The sequence below is a fragment of the Hemicordylus capensis genome, chromosome 8, assembly GCF_027244095.1.
Source record: "Hemicordylus capensis ecotype Gifberg chromosome 8, rHemCap1.1.pri, whole genome shotgun sequence".
NCBI classification, from domain to species: domain Eukaryota; kingdom Metazoa; phylum Chordata; class Lepidosauria; order Squamata; family Cordylidae; genus Hemicordylus; species Hemicordylus capensis.
The window spans coordinates 12,474,785-12,492,609 of record NC_069664.1 but is presented as its reverse complement, the minus strand read 5'-3'; the positions used below and the strand labels follow the sequence as shown (position 1 = coordinate 12,492,609).

Below are 17,825 nucleotides of genomic sequence, written 5' to 3'. Positions count from 1 at the left end.
CTTTCATAGAGACCATAAGTCATGCAGGATAATGCAAAGTGAAGATATTTGAGGCCTGTCTGATCAAGATGGGAACTCATTGTCAGAGCTTTGGAGGCTTCATAAATATTTTGCCACACTCTAATGCTCTTCACATCCTAAGAGCTCAAAACATTTTAGATTAATAACTGAGCTTCTAAGTTCTGTATGGGGTATAAAAAAATGACAATGATCAACATTAGGATTTTCAGAATCATTCTGCATCAGTCTAGATTTATTTGTATTGGAGTTAGGACTCCCCTGTCAGATGTCGCATCAAGGACAACTAATAATCTTGCCAGTGAAAGCCAGATATATTTTGAATCTTACCATTTCCCCTCAACCCCCCAGCCTTTATCTTATAGATGTCTGCAGTGTTCTCCAGGGATGGGCAAATTTGGTTCTCTAGCTGTTGTTGAACGACAACTCCCTTCATCCCCAGCCACAACAGTACCTGGGGAAGATGGGAGTTGTAGTTCAACAGCAGCTGGAGGGCCATGTTTGTCCACTCCAATCTATTGGCTTGTTCACACAACCGCTAAGTGAGTATGACAAGTGTCCTATAGGGATGTGTGGACCGATTTAAGATCGAGCTGGTTCGCCATCAAACTGGTCCAGCTTGAAGGCTCAACCTCGAGCCGGACCAGGCCTGATTCAGCTCAACTTTGAGCAGAACCCCCTGGCCGGCTCGGGGCTATTTCAGGAGTTCTAAACTTTTTTTAAAAAATTTTTTTACTCATCACCATGGGTACAACAGCCTTGGGGGGCTGCTGATGCAGCTGCAGGGGTGTGTGTCTGCAGCCTCCCTCTCCCCTGCCAGCCTCACCAGGTCCCACAAGGGCCATTTTGTCCCATTTTCAGGCCATTCCAGCCATTTTGGAGGCTGCTACACATTCCCTGGCCATTTGTGCACACCCCTAGTGTCTGACTCATCTTTAGGATCTGTGCGTGCTCCCAATTTTTTCGTCGTCTGTCAGCAGAAATCAAGGTAGGAGGCAGGGAGCATGATCATCTGCTAAGCTGGGTAGGACAACTACGGCCTACCCAGTTTCTGTCACTAACTTCTGAATGAGGTATGATGAAAAACCGATCTACCAGCTGAGGTTTGGCAGAAGATCCCACTCCCTGCTTCCTGCCTTGATTTTTGCTGACAGATGACAGAAATCGGGCTCCCAAAGATGGGTCGGACACTCATCCTCCCCACTTAATGATTGTGTGAACAAGCCTTATGAACTGTTTTCCTCTTTATCACACAGAAGAATTGAAAGATGCAACAAGAAAGCACAACGAGCCATCCTGGAGAAAAAAGTGCTGTTCCTCCTCAGCAGTAATACTCAGGATCCATCAAATACAGCTTTGTTATTGAAGTATGCCTTAGCCAGAAGCCAGGATTTTTGTGGGGAATTCTTTGAGATGTTATTGGTGGTGGTCCCACTGTGATCATGTAACATGACAACTCACTCTTGTGGGGATTTTTTCCCCCTGGAGAACAAAGGGTTTGCTAGGCACAAAACAAATCGCTCTCTGCAAAGACATCGGCAGGTTGAGCTAACCATGCCCGCAGGCTTCTGTTAAGAAGATGACCAGTTGTCTGGCAAGCAAGTGGGAGGGAAGTTTTCTTTTGTGTTTCTCTTTTCCCCAGAGTTGAAGCATTCCTCTAAGCTTTGATTTACCTCAATCCCCCAGGGGTCTCCCTAACACTGGAAAGTTGAATTTTGTACGTAAGACATAATTTCTGCTGCAGCACATGAGTACATAATGGGGAGCTGGGAAAGCTGATAAAAGCCTAGCCAAAAATCCTTATACCATTTAGTGCAGTGATCTTCCTATTTTTCAAGTGGGGGCCACTTTGGCAAAAAAAAACCTTCACTGTGAGCATCAGGGTCATAGCTAGGGGAGAGGGGGCCCATGTTCACCCCTCTCTCTGGCGGTCCCTTGGAGTGAGGAAGATAGGAACAGAGGAAGCTGCCGTATTCTGAGTCAGACCCTTGGTCTATCTAGCTCAGTATTGTCTACACAGACTGGCAGCAGCTTCTCCAAGGTTGCAGGCAGGAATCTCTCTCAGCCCTATCTATGTCTTCAGCACAGCACTGCCCTTTTCTCAGCTCTGGACGGGCTCTTTAAGAAAGACGGAGCCCTCTCTTAAAACCTCTACGGGGAAAGGACTGGGAAAGTCTTTCAAAGGAGACACCTTTTAAAGTGGTGATTGTATGGGGTTGTGGTTTATGAGGCTATGCAAGATATATTTTTATGAAATTGTGTTGTTGTGTACATTTGCTTGTAAGCCACCTTGAGTCCTATGGGAGTAGGGAGACATATAAATCTAAATAAATAAATAAATAAATAAATTTTAGCAGGTGGGGAGCAACTGGCCCTATTCAACCCCAGCACAGCATCTCTCCAGTGGCTGTTGCTAGTATCTAACTTATGTTTATTTCCAGATTGCAAGCTGTTTGAGGACAGTCTTATTTATGTTTTATGTGTTGTTTATTTTTCTGTGTGAACCATTTCGAGAACTTTGGTTGAAGAGTGGCATAGAACTATCCATCACCACAGACGCCATCATTCTTAGCTCGCTGTGCAGTTTCCAAAATAGTGCAGGAGTTCAAGAGGGCTCCGTTTCTCTTATAGGAGCCACCAGTGCCAGGCAAAGGGGAGTAACAGTAGGAGAGGGGTATGGCCTCAGCTCCTGCCTGAGGGCTTCCAGTGGCATCTGGTGGGCCACTGTGTGAAACAGGATGCTGGGCTAGATGGACCTTGGGCGTTACCCAGCAGGGCTGTTCTTAAAGTGCAGCAGTGCATTGTGGGAACAGTCAACTCCGCATGGTGCCAGGGGGACTGTGCAGAGTATTCAGCTTTGGCTGAAGCTTCAAACAGGCCCAATTAACAAATTAATCAGGGAACCGCACTTTGGGTTGGTGCGGGCCGCCACCCCCGGGTCTAACAATGAAGAACACTGATGCAGTGGAGTGACTGCATCCCACACAACCTTCGTTTCTCAGACAGCATGCCAACTTTCGGCTATTAAATCTGTTCCCCAATCTGCAGATATTCTTCTGTGCTCTCTGCCTAAAGTAAATCTGTTTGTTCCCCTTCTAAAGTGTGGGTGGGGATTGAGGGCTGATTTGCACAATGAAGTTTTTAAGGTAGTTACTGTATCTCAGGGTTGTTCTCCTTGGACAATTATCCCCTAAACGGGCTTTTCAGAGTGTTTGCATTGCACATGACCACAGTCGCTCACAGTGGCTGGATTCAGGCAAAACATCTGAGAAGAGGAAAGGTACTGTTTTCAACTGTATTCCAGAGGCGGGGGAGATTTGCCCAAATCAAGAATATGGAACCTGCCACAGTTACATGAGTTACCTTTCACACAAGGGTAACAATTAGGGCTATGCAGGAACCCCCAGAGATGTTTGTTTGTTTGTTTGTTTGTTTGTTTGTTTTCATGTATATACCATTCTTCCTCCAAGGAGCCCATTGCTATGTTTATCCTCTCATAGCATGTTTATCCCCTGTGAGATAGGTTAGGCTGAGAGATAAGTGCCCGGCCCCCAGTGACTTCCATGGTTGAATGGGGATTTGAACTCGGGTATCCCCAGTCCTAGTCCAGCATCTAACCACTGCACCACACTGCCCCTTGTCTTACAGAACTTCATTTTACTTCCCTTGAAACTTTTCAGGTGTTTCTCCTTGGGGGGGGGGGGAAGCCCTGAAATTGATTTTGAATTTCACTTCTTCAAAACGTTGGCACCAACTCTGAGAACTGGATCCGCTTGCTGTCCTTCATGAGACTTCTGAATGATTTATGTCCCTTCAAGCCTACAGAACCTGTGTTGCAGCATGACAAAATAAAACACAGATGTGTGGCATCAGGTGGGAGCATGCAGTGACAAATTGGTAATTTAGGACACACCGCAGTGAGCCGTGGGTGAAGTCTAAAAAGGGAAGCTGCATTTCTCATGGAAATGTATTGTTCAGAGCTAAGAAAGAGATTTAAAAATGGGATTTTTGCATAGAGGGATTCATCATACATCCTTAGTCTTCCCAGAGTGAGAAGTGGGCCTTGCAAAGAAGGTAGAGTCAGAATAGCAAGGGAAAATACAAACTCCAGCTTGACATCCTTTCCTGAACATAGGAAGCTGCCATATACCGAGTCAGACCATGGGTCCATTTAGCTCAGTATTGTCTTCACAGACTGGCAGCGGCTTCTCCAAGGTTGCAGGCAGGAGTCACTCTCAGCCCTATCTTGGAGATGCCAGGGAGGGTCCTTGGAACCTTCTACTTGCAAGCATGCAGATGCTCTTCCCAGAGCAGGAAGTGTTTGTCAAATAATTGTAATTTTTTAAATATGATTTAAAGTGTGTCTTGATTGGAGCAGGAAGAAGAAGAATGACCAGCACTGCATCCAGCACACTGTGGACGGCTATTATGCACCCCACAACCACACTCCATCCATTGCTTGGGAGCCAATGGAATGACTCATCTCTCAGGAGCCATTGTTAAGCACTTCATACTTCCCCAGTGTGAGATCTTCAAGAGTACCACTGATTATGTTTCCTTTTATTTAGAAGGAACTGCAGGTGTCTTTGCAATATTGACTCTATTTGCAAATGTACAAGCAGAACATAAGTGTATGCAAACAGGCACCTCTAGAAGGCAGAAGAGCTGATCTTGTGGTTCTGGTTTGTCATTATCAGGCTTGCCAGTATCAGGAGACCTGGGTGAGCAGGTCTTGTGGTCGCACACAGGGATTGTCCCTTTTGTTAAGCAGGGTCCTCCCTGGTTTGCATTTGAATGGGAGACATGTGTGAGCACTGTAATATTCCCTTTTAGAGGATGGGGCCGCTCTGGGAAGAGCACCTGCATTCTTGCATGCAGAAGGTTCCAAGTTCCCTCCCTGGCATCTCCAGGATAGGGACAAGGGAACTTCTCCCTGTAAGTTTGGAGTAGCCACTACTGCCAGTCTGTGTAGACAATATTGAGCTAGATGGACCAATGGTCTGACTCCATATAAGGCAACTTCCTATGTCCCTATGCCTTTGGATGGGTGACTACATATGAGTGTTGTCTGCTGTAAGTTATTCCCTTTAGGGATGGGGTCATAGGAACACAGGAAGCTGCCATATACTGAGTCAGACCAGTATATGAATCTAGCTCAGTATTGTCTTCACAAACTGTCAGCAACTTCTCTAAGGTTGCAGGTAAGAAGCTCTCTTAGCCCTATCTTGGAAATGCTGCTGGGAGGGAACTTGGAACCTAGATGCACTTCCCAGAGCACCTCCATCCCCTGAGGGGAATATCTTACAATGCTCATATGTGGTCTCCCATTCAAATGCAACTAGGGTGGAGCCTTCTTAGCTAAGGGGACAAGTCATGCTTGCTACCTCTCCTCTCTTAAACCTGCTCTCCTCTCTTGGTTGTGCCTCAGGGTCATGCCTCAGTGGTAGAGCATCTGCTTTGCATGCAGAAGGTCCCAGTTCCATCCCTGGCAGCATCTTCAGGTAGGGCTGGCAAAGACTCTTGCCTGAAACCTTGAAGTGTCATGACCAGATAATGTAGGGAATTCTGAACTAGATGGACCAGTGGTATAAGGCAGTTTGCTATGTTCCTATGTTTCTAAAATCCCTGAGAGGACAACTGAGCCGTGCCCCAACTCTTGATCCTAGTTTCAATTAATTCCAGCTAGAGATTCTCAACTCTCTCCTCTTCCCAAACTGTCAACTTCTGTTTCTCTCTGAAACACACACATCTGTAAATCACCTCAGCTGGAGAGGTGTCATACAAGCTGTTATAGATATCTTAGAGAGATTGCCAAATATCAGTAGACAATTGGTTCCTACTGGTGAAACATCAGCTGACTTCACCAGCACTTTGTCTTGCCAAGGAATGACTGGCCAGCAGCTGTAACATCATTGTTTTGCTCATCTGAAGGAAAGACTCTTCTGCATTTAGGGAGTGTTGTCCTGTCAACATTTGAAAATTCTTGGTTTGGAACATAAGAAGCTAGAGCTAGGTGCATATCAATCAGATACGTGGGAAGAACAAAGATCCAGTAGAAGATCGGCACCACCCAACATGCACTGCAGTGCTGCAAACATTTTCAAGGTCAAGATACTCATGCAGAAACATTCTTCTTTTGATTAAGAATTGGCAGGTGGCAAATTATGTGGGAATTACTGCTGCATAATTATGGACTTGATTTATATGTAACAGCATCGGGTGATTATGTGCTTTTTCCTCTTGCTCCTTTGTGATCATTAAATCAGCTTTGTTTTACATTTCACCGATGGCAGAAAGGTTGTCTAACACTAGCTTGGCAGTGTTCATGTGATAGCACTCAGTTGAATTTGGCAGCTGTTGCTCCTGCTGGGAAAATAAGTAGGTATGCCTAACAGATAGGAATGAGAAGTTTTTACCTGGGCTGGTGTAATTGTATAGAGGAAGTATAAGGCCAAGATGTGGCCTGGAGAAGGACCAGGAAGCCACAAGGGCTAGGAGATGTCATTTATGGGCCCCAGTGTACTGTTGACCTTGTTCCAAGAGAGGCTGCAGTTGGGATTTTGAAGTTGGCAATGGACCGTATAATCTAGCCTGAGCAGTTTGTATTCAATCTCCCAGTATGGCTAACTCAATGAATGCATCACTGAGAGACCTTAAAGGCCAAGTTGAAGACAGATCATCCTGGAGAGAATCCATCCATGTGGTTGCTAAGAGTCAACACCAACTTGATGGCACTTAATCAATCAATGGCTAACTCCCCTTCCACAACCCACCAGGTGGCAATGTTTTAAATGGTGTTTAGTATTATTAGGGGTGGAGACCTGGTCTTACGGTAGCGAGCATGCATTGTTCCCTTTGCTAAGCAGAGTCTGCCTTAATTTGCATTTGGATGGGCAACTACATGTGAACACTGTGTGTTGTAAGATGTTCCCCTTAGGGGATGGGGCCACAGCTCATTGGTAGAGCATCTGCTTTGCATGGAGAAGGTCCCATTTTCAATCCCTGGCATCTCCAGGTAGGGCTGGGAGAAACCCCTGAGTGAAGCCTTGAAGAGCAGCTTCCAAACCATATAGACAATATTAAGCTAGTTGGACCTATGGTCAGACTTGGTATAAGGCATCTTCTCATGTTCCTACTTTAGAGTGGGGGTTCTTAATTGTTTTGCATCTATGGACTCCTCAGGTCCTCAAGGATCACCCATGAACATTCAGCCCATTTATATATTTTCATAGGGCTCCAGTACAAAAAATAAAATAAAATGGGGGGAGGGGGTTGGTTTGTTTATTACATTTATATACCACCACTAAATGAACCTCGTGGTGGTTAACAACAAAATAAACTAAGTAAAAAAATGATTAAAACAGTTAAGAACAGGTAAAAACTGTTGTTGTTGTGCTGTTGAGTCAGTGTGGGCTCCTGGTGACCACAGAGCAGTGTGCTTTTCTTTGGAAGAATACAGGAGGGGTTTCCCATTGCCATCTCCCGCATAGTATGAGGTGATGCCTTTCAGCATCTTCCTATATCATTGCTGCCTGATATAGGTGTTTCCCATATTCTGGGAAACATACCAGTGGGGATATGAACTACCAACCTCTTGCTCGCTCGGCAAGTTATTTCCCTGCTGCACCATTAGGTGGCTGTTAGGGACATTTAAAACAATTTAAAGTGTTCAGGTCAAAGCCTCCTGGAAAAAAATGCATCTTCAAGGCCTTTTTAAAGGCTTCCAATTACATCAAGCCTCACATCTCAGCAGTGCCACTACAGGACCATTACGGAGACGGCCCAGCTCTGAGTTGCCACCAGATAAGTTGGTGAAATCGCCAGTGGGCCTCCTCATATGAGCCCAGTGGTCAGTGGGGATCATGCAGAAGGAGCTGTTCCCTTAGGTAACTTGAGCCAAAGGATAGTTATTTACAAGAATATCATGCTGACTCGCCAGGAATTAAATTCAGTGTAGCAAATATTTTCTTTGGACTCCCCGCCCCCACCCACCCAGGGACCCCTCCAATGGCCCTAGACCATGGGCCTCTAAACCCATGCTTTAGAGCAGAGGTGGGAAAACTTGGCCATCCAGCTGTTGTTGAATTACAACTCCCATCATCCCCAGCTACGATAAATTATAGCTCAGGGTGATGGCAGTTATAGTTCAGCAATATCTGGAGTGCCACAGGTTGATAACCCCTGCTTTAGAGGCTGAGCAGAGCCAGCCATAGGGTTTTTGTTGCCCTTGGCAAAGTATGGCTCTGCCCCCGCCTTCAGTTAAAATTTATATTCTGTAATGCACATAATATAATTTTAACTGAATGTGGGTGGGTGAAGAACTGACTAGTTAAGAATCATCGATGTGTTTGTATGCTGTTGAGCCGAGGGGTTAGTGAGGTAAGCATGGCAACCGTTGCTAGGTACTGGGACTGATAGGGAGAGTTGCATGGATCTCAGCACCTAGGAAGAAGAGTCAGCTGGAAGTGAACTGTCAAGGAGAACCTGGCAGAAAGGAACTCGGACTGTAAAACAGTAAACTGTAACTGATTGGAGCGATTCTCACGATCGCCCGGGGAGGGCACAGGGGGGAGGCTTCTTAGGAGGAATCCGGAGCCGGAACTTGTTGTTCCGGCCTCTGGGCATCCCACAATGCAATGTGCAGCATGTGTGTTGCATTGGGGATTCCCCCATCAGATGGGCACTCTGTGAGCCCATCTCTGTGTCTCCTCAGGCTGAATTCAGCCTGAGGCAGGGACAGAGCCACCATTGGGCCAATGGGTTCAAAGAACCCAGGCCGCGCCCAATCAGGGGCTGCATCTTGCGGCCCTGACATGCCCCCCACATCTGACGTCAGACGCGGGGGTGCTAGTTTAGCTCCCGAGCGGGGGCCGCGTGGCCCCTTCAGGAGTTAAAAGGCTGGCGCTGCCTTGTCTAATGTCAGACAAGGGGGCAGCGTCAGTGGGGCTGCAGCCATGGCCACACACATGCCGCTGGTGGTCCCGCTCTGCACCTGGCCTGAGGAGACACATGATACCTGGTAACCGGGTTAAAGGTGTGAGGGTTAGTCAGGTGAGGAGCAGAGGGATCCGCGAGCATCCCACTGCTTCTCATGACCAGCCTAACCCTGCCTCGGTTGGTTGTGAGAACAGCCTCATTGTATTTTGAACTGTGTTTCATTGGAAGGATCCCCTTTTAAACTTTTGTTTTATTTATTTATTTATTTATTGAAACTTCTTATATACCACCTTCTCCAAAGACTCTAGGCGGTGAACAGAAATGTTGTTTAATGTGCTCTTTATTTTTCTTTGTGATTTTAACATATTTGGATTTCCATGATTGGAGTAACACCCTAACCCTAAAGTATATTCCCCACTATCAAGGGTAATAGGAGAGGCACACTGGAGATAAATGGTGGCAGCAGATACAGAAACCTTCACACACAGGGGCAAAATCCTACATGGTGGCTGGGGCAGGAGAGTGGGGAGGAAACCAGATTGTGGGCTCATTCTCACAACCATATGGGGCGGGCTGGAGGGAAGGCATGCTCCTACCTCATGCCTTCCTCCTGGATGACCTATGGCTACAGCCTCTCAGAGGGCATTTGCGCATGCGCAGCGGAGCCCAAAATGGCCTCCACTCACCTACGAAGGCCCAAAAGGGCCAAAAATACTACATTTACCCAGCTGTGGCAGAGATGAGGGAGGCTGGTGAGGGGAGGGGCAACCCTCACAGACACACACACACACCCGTGGCCTACAGCAAGCCCCCTGAAGGGGCTACAGGTATTTAACATTAATTTTAAATTTAAAAAAAATCCCGGACCCCCACTGGATCAGACTGAAGGGAGGGTGTTGATGGGGGCCAGACGGAACCGGGCCAGATGGTTCTGTGTACATCCCTAATAAACACTGCATTCTCCATTGCTGGAGTCAGAAGCTGAGGCCTCCACATATACCACAATGCATTGCAGAGGCAGCAGATAGGCAAGCCTCAGCAGTATTGCAGCAGCTCTACACTCCCTGGCCACACAAGCCCCAGGACTCTATGGTTAACATGGCTGCTAGCTGCCTGGGAGTAATTTAAACCACATAGCAGCGCAGACAACCGGAAAAGAAGGTAGGATGGGCTCCAGTTTCTTCCTACCTCATGTTTAACCTGGATAGCGGATTTAGACTCCCCAGTTTGGGAGGTCTCCTGGCTCTCCAGATGACTACAGATTCCAGGGTTAACCCTGTTCTACCCAGGAATCTGAGGTCGTGAGAACATGCTCACTACCTTTAAATATCCATAAGACCAGTGATGCCTGCCACTCTGTTCCACAACCCAGATCCAAGCAGAGTTCATGCCCACTGCATAACACTCAAGAATTGGTGCCCTATGTGACTGTCTGGGTCAGCCTAGTAGACAGCCCAGCCCTGGGGCAGATTGTTCCCTTTATGTATTCAGTACTTATTGCCTAAGGACTCAGGGTGGGTAATAATATGCTATGAATTATATCTTATCCCTCTCCATCCCTGACCACCAAAAGCAAATTGATTTTTTTCTTTAAAGCAAGCTATAGCGATGTTGCTGAGTTTTGGAAGAATCTTTTGGAAACTAAAATAATAAGATTTTTATCATCCAAGTAAAAGCATCTTTGGATTTCAACTTGGCTTGTAAGCTTGGGTCCCTTTGAGCTGCTTCTTCCCCCTTACTTTCTCCAAATTTTGTGTCTCATGTATTCTTCATGGTAAGGTTTACATTAATTGCTTCAGTTTAGCACTCAGCACCATTTTATAATAGCCACCTAATGGCACAGCGGGGAAGTAACTTGCCTAGAGAGCGAGAGGTTGCTGATTTGAATCCCCAAGGGTATGCTTCCCAGATTATGGGAAACGCCTATATTGGGCAGCAGCGATAAAGGAAGATGCTGAAAGGCATCATCTCATACTGTGCAGGAGATGGCAATGGTAAACCCCTTCTGTATTCTGCCAAAGAAAACCACATGTCTCTGTGGTCACCAGGAGTTGAAACCGACTCGACAGCACAACTTTACCTTTACCGTTTTATAATAGTTATTTTAATGTCAGTTTCCAGTTGTGACCCTGGGGAAAGAGGTATGTTGAAAAATGACTGACATAGTACACAGCACAACACATTTCTATTTTTGAGCATCTGGGGAGGTGAACGGGTCTTGTGGTTGCAAGAATACATTTGCTAAGCAGTGTCCACATTTGCTAAGTAGTGTCTGTCTTAGTTTGCATTTGGATGGGTGGCTACATGTTAGTGCTGCAAGATGGATGGAGTCATAGCACAGTGGGAAAGCAGCTGCATGCTTGCATGCAGAAGGTCTCCGGTTCACTCTCTAGCATCTCCAGTTAGGGCTGGGGAAGATAAACCTTGGGAAAGCTGCTGCCTATTGTAAAATCCAGAGGAAAGAGTTGTGGTATGCAAGGACAAACAGTGGAGTAGAATCAGAAATTTTAATGGTTTAATGAGACAGGTATTATTTACAGAGAGACAAGTGTAGTCTGCCTTCCGTGCTCTTGCTGCTGGCTGTTTGTTAACCCTGCCTCTAATCCAGGACTGGAATAAAAGTAACATTCAAAAGCTGTCCTGGATCAAGGAATGGATTAAGCAAAAACACCACACCTATAAGTATAGATAGTACTGAGCTAGATGGACCAATGTTGTGGCTCATCATAAGGCAGTTTCCTATGTTGTTGTTGTTTGGAAACTCCTTCCCTCACCCTCCTTCCCTCCCCACCTCTCTCTCTTTATACACACACACACACACACACACACACACACACACACACACACACACTCTGCCCCTCCTCTAATTCCTGCATGGAAAAGTCATATAGTATTTTTGAGTAGTCCTGTTTTTCCTTGATGAACATCCAAATATAATTGATTGATTAAGTGCCATCAAGTCGGTGTCGACTCTTGGCGACCACATAGATAGATTCTCTCCAGGATGATCTGTCTTCAACTTGGCCTTTAAGGTCTCTCAGTTATGCATTCATTGCACCATAACTGCACCCTAATACCTATCCAAAATATTGTGGGAGGGGGGAAAAGGTGTGTCTTGGATAATTTTAGCTCTATTGATGAAAAGGCACTCTGCTAACTCAATAAGCACAAAATCTCACCAGCCCTTTGATGCTGTTCATTTTCTCCACCGGAATGCATTATAAAAATCATAATATGAACTTTCAAAGTGTTCATTAATGCTAAGTCTATTTGCTAAGTGCTAAGCTTTGCTGGAGATAACTCAATGGAAGCATTAGAAAACCAGCAAATGTTAGCTATTATGTTTGAGTGTGAGCTCTACCAGGTCCAAAACCCATATCAAGAAGCTACATTATTCCAAACCACCTTATTTGGCAGTGGGGGGGGGGATGGATGGAGGAGTAGGAAGGCTAAGTGGATTATTCTAAGGTACAATCTGCTTACCTTTTTATTTAGTGAAGGGAGAGTTCCCCCTGCTTATCATGTCATTATCCACCCCCCACCAGCTTTCTGGAGAATTCATGAGGACAAAACCAAAATGAACAAGAAAGTTCTCAAGAAAGTTTAGGAAACTTGCATCACAGGGAGTTTGCCACAGCCTGTTCCTCTCTACACAAGCAAATCTACTTATGTGAAGGGGAAGCAACTGTAAAGGAGTGACTACTACAGATAGGAGAGGCTGTGAAGACCTCATCTTTAAGATCTAGACATTCCTGAGTGCTCTGGAACATCACTTCTTGCTAGAGATTATTTTGCTTTATGGGCCAATGAATTAAATTGGGAGACAAAGGAAACTACAGTTTCTGTGCCCCAGCAGGACTGTACAGACTATAAACCTGAGTTCTTCCTGCCACTTGTTCACTTCTCTCTCTCTCTCTCTCTCTCTCTCTCTCTATATATATATATATACCGTATTTTACGGACTATAAGGCGCTACGGACTATAAGACGCACCTTAATTTTAATCCCGTTTTTCAGAGTTTTAACATATTAAACTGTTAAAACATATAAGATGCTCCTGAATTTTGGCGGATATTTTTCGAGGAAAAAAGTGAGTCTTATAGTCCATAAAATACGGTATATATATATTGCTTGGCAAGGAGGACTGCTTGGATGAGCTAAAGTAAAGTTGCGCTGAGTCGGTGTCAACTCCTGGCGACCAAAGAGCCCTGTGGTTGTCCTTGGTAGAATACAGGAGGGGTTTACCATTGCCATCTCCCACGCAGTATGAGATGATGCCTTTCAGCATCTTCCTATATTGCTTCTGCCCGATATAGGAGTTTCCCATAGTCTGGGGAACATAGTAGCAGGGATTCAAACCGGCAACCTCTGGTAAGTTATTTCTCTGCTGTGCCATTAGGTGGCTAAAATAAAGTAAAGTGTGCTGTCAAGTCGATTTCAATGCCTGATACCCAAATAGCCCTGAATACAGAATGGGTTTACCATTGCTTCCTCCAGTTCAGTGTGAGATGATGCCTTTCAGCATCTTCCTATGTGACTGCTGCTCGACAGAGTACCAGCAAGGATTCGAACCCGCAACCTTCTGCTTGTTAGTCAAGCATTTCTCCACTGCGCCACAGTGGTGAGCTGGTGTCAAATCAAATATGAGCCAATCCCAAACTTTGAAGAACATTTGGGCTCGGCTTGTATTGAGGATGGAGTTTCTGAGCTGAGGGGTTCAGAGTACCAAATCCTCCTATTCCAAATCACACCAATCATTGCTGATTTTGGTTCTGAAAATAACAATGACTCAAAAAAAAATAATAATTGCAGATTGGTCGACCATTTTGTCCAGACTAACCATACCATATTAACCCAAATCCAAAACAAGGTTCCCCCCGCCCAGGTCTTTCCTCATAAATGCAGGAGTGTCTTAAATTCAGAGTCCTCTTTCTTTGGGTTAAATACAGGTATAACTTCTACTTAGCCTCTCTTTTAAGGCAGCATCTTAAATTCAGAGACACCTTCTACTCAGGTAAATATGGTAGTTCATGCCATAGTTCATAGTGCATGCCATAGGAACTAGATATAAGACATTGCTTATGCCAAAGCTATCGGCTGAGAATTTCGTTCAAATGGGCCCAGTGTATACACTTCTATCACTCATTCATCCTTTGTTTAACAAAGATGGAAGTTATCTGCTGCATCTTTGTACTCTGATGGGGATGGGCTATAGCTCAGTGGCAGAGCATCTGCATGGCATACAGAAGGTCCCAGCTTCAATCTCTTGAATCCCTAGGCAAGCCTGGGAAAGACTCTGCCTGAAACTTTGGGGAGCTGCTGTCAACCAGTGTAGACAATTCTGAGCTAGATGGACCAATGTTCTAACTTGGTATAAGGCCGATCCCTATGTTCCTGTGTATATACTGTTGTGTGGTATGTGTACATAGTGCCATCCCATCCCCAAATTCAGCACTCCAAATATCCAGAGTCTGGAGTAAAAACGAATCACGTGAATATAAGCAATGAGCATATCTACTCTTATTTCCTCTTTTGGGATACTGATGGGCATTCTAACTAAATTACTCAATGGAAGTGCAGTTGAAATTAAGTTGTCCGAATATGGGAAACTCCTATATCGGACAGCAGCGATATAGGAAAGTGCTGAAAGGCATCATCTCATACTGCATGGGAGAAGGCAATGGTAAACCACTCCTTTATTCTACTAAGAAAACCACATGGCTCTGTGGTCACCAGGAGTTGACACCGACTCGATGGCACAACCTTTCCTTTTTGAGTAACATATGGGTAGTATTGAGGAATTTGTCTGGAAGTCAGCTACTGGTTTTACAAGATTGTGGAATATCTTGGCCAATTGTAGGATGAAGGAAGCAGAGAAATGAGGTATAGGTGGTCTCTGGGACCACATCCAACACTTCCAAGTTCAAGGACTAGGAAGTTGTTCTTTCAAGTCCAGATATTTGTAGCTTTAGATCTCTTACACATTGGTTGATTGGTAGGAACAGTCAATAAATTAGGTTCTCTGCAGTTATCTAGGAGGCTGCCAAAATAGCTGAGGTGGAGATAGATTTGTAAGCCACTTATATGTGATGCCAATACAATGTTCACTTTATTAATAAAGTTTCCCTCCCTTTCCCTCCAAAGCCAGGGTTTGACAATTAAACTTTGAAATCATTGTTTTCCCCTATACTTTTAATTTGCAGAAATGTATCAAAAACATCAGATCTAACTCAACTTAAGAACAAATGTAACAATTCAGGTGTTTTTTTTTTAAATTATTGCTTCACTTATTCAATTTAGGACATTTTAAAATACAATTCTACAATAAGAGTCTTGTCAGCCTTTTGAACCTGAATTGGAAGGTACCTGAGCTCTAGAATAGTCCCAGAAATGAACACTCTTGGTTGGCTTAATGCACTTCACTGCCTGCTCCTTGAAGGGGTGGAGCTATAATAGGGCAGACAGGTTCAAAGAACAAAAGCCACCCAACTCCTGGGGGCCACCTAACACGTCCCTCAGTGTTCATTTCCCAGCCATGTTCATCGTTGGTTTTGCAAACAAAATGTGCATCCAGCAATGCAGGGAAATGAGCACCGGAGGGCTTGTGTGGCCCTTCTGGGGCTCTGACCATGCCCCCTTGCATGATATGCCATGTGCTAGGGTGCGAGCCCTACGGAGGTCATTCCCAGCTGGTGTTTGCTTGCTAGGTGGGCCTATTTTCCTTCCTTTCTGTCGCTTTAAGGTAAAGTGTGTCGTTGAGTTGATGCCGACTCCTGGCAAACACAGAGCCCTGTGGTTTTTCTTTGGTAGAATACAGGAGGGGGTTAGCGTTGCCATCTCCCATGCAGTATGAGAGGATGCCTTTCAGCATCTTCCTATATCGCTGTTGCCTGATATAGGTGTTTCCCATAGTCTGGGATGGAAACATCCCAGCAGGAATTCGAACTGGCAACCTCTGGTTTGCTGTTCAAGTCATTTCTTTGCTGCGCCGCTTGTCGCTTTCAGACCTGTTAGTAAAACAGCCTGCCTGCCCCATGCAATGTTAGGATCTCCTTTGCTGCAGGTTTTCAAACAGAGGCCAGATGGCCATCTATAAGGGATGTTTAGCAGTTTTCTGAACTGAGCAGAAAAGCACCTCCAAGGTCCCTTTGAACTCCAGTATTCTATTCTAATATCCTAATGCCAAAAATAGGGAGAGGGGACAAATACCAGAACAGGGCTTCATTACTATATGTCAGTAATTGGTGTGGAGGTGGCCGGGGTACGGGGTGGGGTCATATATGAGAAGACTTTGTAGAGGAGAAGGGGGAAGCCGGATTCAGAGCTGTTTTAGCCCTGTGCCTAGTGTAGAATCTAATTCTAGCCTAAGCCAAGTATAAGAGCATTTGATAGCTGCACTCTTACCCCTTATCATCTCTATAGATACACATAACTGAGATACTTGGTTTTTGCTGTCATTAATGCAACTTTTCTTGCCCTTTATGGCTGGCTGAAGTTGCAGAGAACATTGCTCTGATTTTGAAAATATGTTCCTAGATATATTGCCACTCAGAAGTACATAGACGTGCTGGATATTGACTCTAGCAAGCCTGAGATCTCAAATGCACAGCAGTATTTGGGGCTTTAATCGGTCTCAGTGAAGCTAGCATTCTTCAAGTTGATAAGCAATTTAAAAGGATCGCCCAGTATTTCAGAATGCTCTTAAAGATGTGCATTCTTCTTATGAAGGAAAGACTGGCCAGGTCATTTGTGTAAACTTTGAAACAAATCCATAAAAGGATGGTTCCTAGAGAGTTAGTTAAGAACATAAGGTAATTTTGGAGCCTGGACCTAAGGACATTTGGAGGTCCCCCTCCCCTGCAAATTAAGCATCATCATGCTCGGCTGGGCAACCACACCGCCTGAGACAGACTAAAGAGGATTTTGCAGGGAGGCGGGCAGGGACTGTGGAGGCCCTGGGCTTTGGCCAGGAAGTCCAGGGGTAAGAGTGCCTCTGGGCCCAAGACTTACATAGCCCAGCATCCTGTTTCACACAATGGCCCACCAGATGCCCAGGTTCTGCCTGATCTTCCCATGGAAAGGAGCATATTTGCACTCAGAACAATCCTCTGCATATTTACTTATAAATAAGCCCTACTGCCGGGGTGGCCAATCTGAATCTCCCCAGCTGCTTTTGGACTACATCTCCTATCACCACAGGAAGCTGCCATATACAGAGTCAGACCATAGTTCCATCTAGCTCATTATTGTTTACACAGACTGGCAGCGGCTTCTTCAAGCTTGCAGGCAGGGATCTCTCTCAGCCCTATTTTGGAGAAGCAAGGGAGGAAACCTGAAACCTTCTGCTCTTCCCAGAGTGGCTCCATCCCCTGAGGGGAATATCTTACAGTGCTCACACTTCCATTCTCCCATTCATATGCAACCAGGATGGACCCTGCTTAGCTAAGGGGGAAAGTCATGCTTGCTACCACAAGACCAGCTTGCCTCCCCTTAGGAGGTTAGGCTGAGAGAGTGTGAATGGTCCAGATTTGTATAAAATTATAGACCAGGGCTACACAACTTCAGCCTTCCTGTAGATGATGAACTGCAATTCCTATCATCCCAAATGATTAGCCACTGTGGCTGGAGATGATGGGAGTTGTAGTCCAAATACAGCTGTAGGGCCAGAGTTCTACAGCTCTGCCTTAGACTGTGTTATCAACACCCATAATAACAGCTGAGTCATGTGTTGAAACAGTCCTGTGAATATGTCTTCAAACCATGCTCCGATGTTATGTTGCACCAATTTTGTGGCAGTTGAGCATGTCTTTTTCTCTTTCTTTCTTTTTCTTTCTTTTCTTTCCCGGTCAACTTTTAAAAATTTGTGTGAAA

At 45.3% G+C, this 17,825-nt stretch overlaps 1 protein-coding gene across 4 annotated transcripts in view; it reads left to right on the top strand.

Moving 5' to 3' along the window:
* Positions 1-17,825, top strand: part of LRRTM4 (leucine rich repeat transmembrane neuronal 4) — a 568,534-nt gene that overhangs the window by 244,497 nt on the left and 306,212 nt on the right. The gene's annotated exons all lie outside the window — the stretch shown is intronic.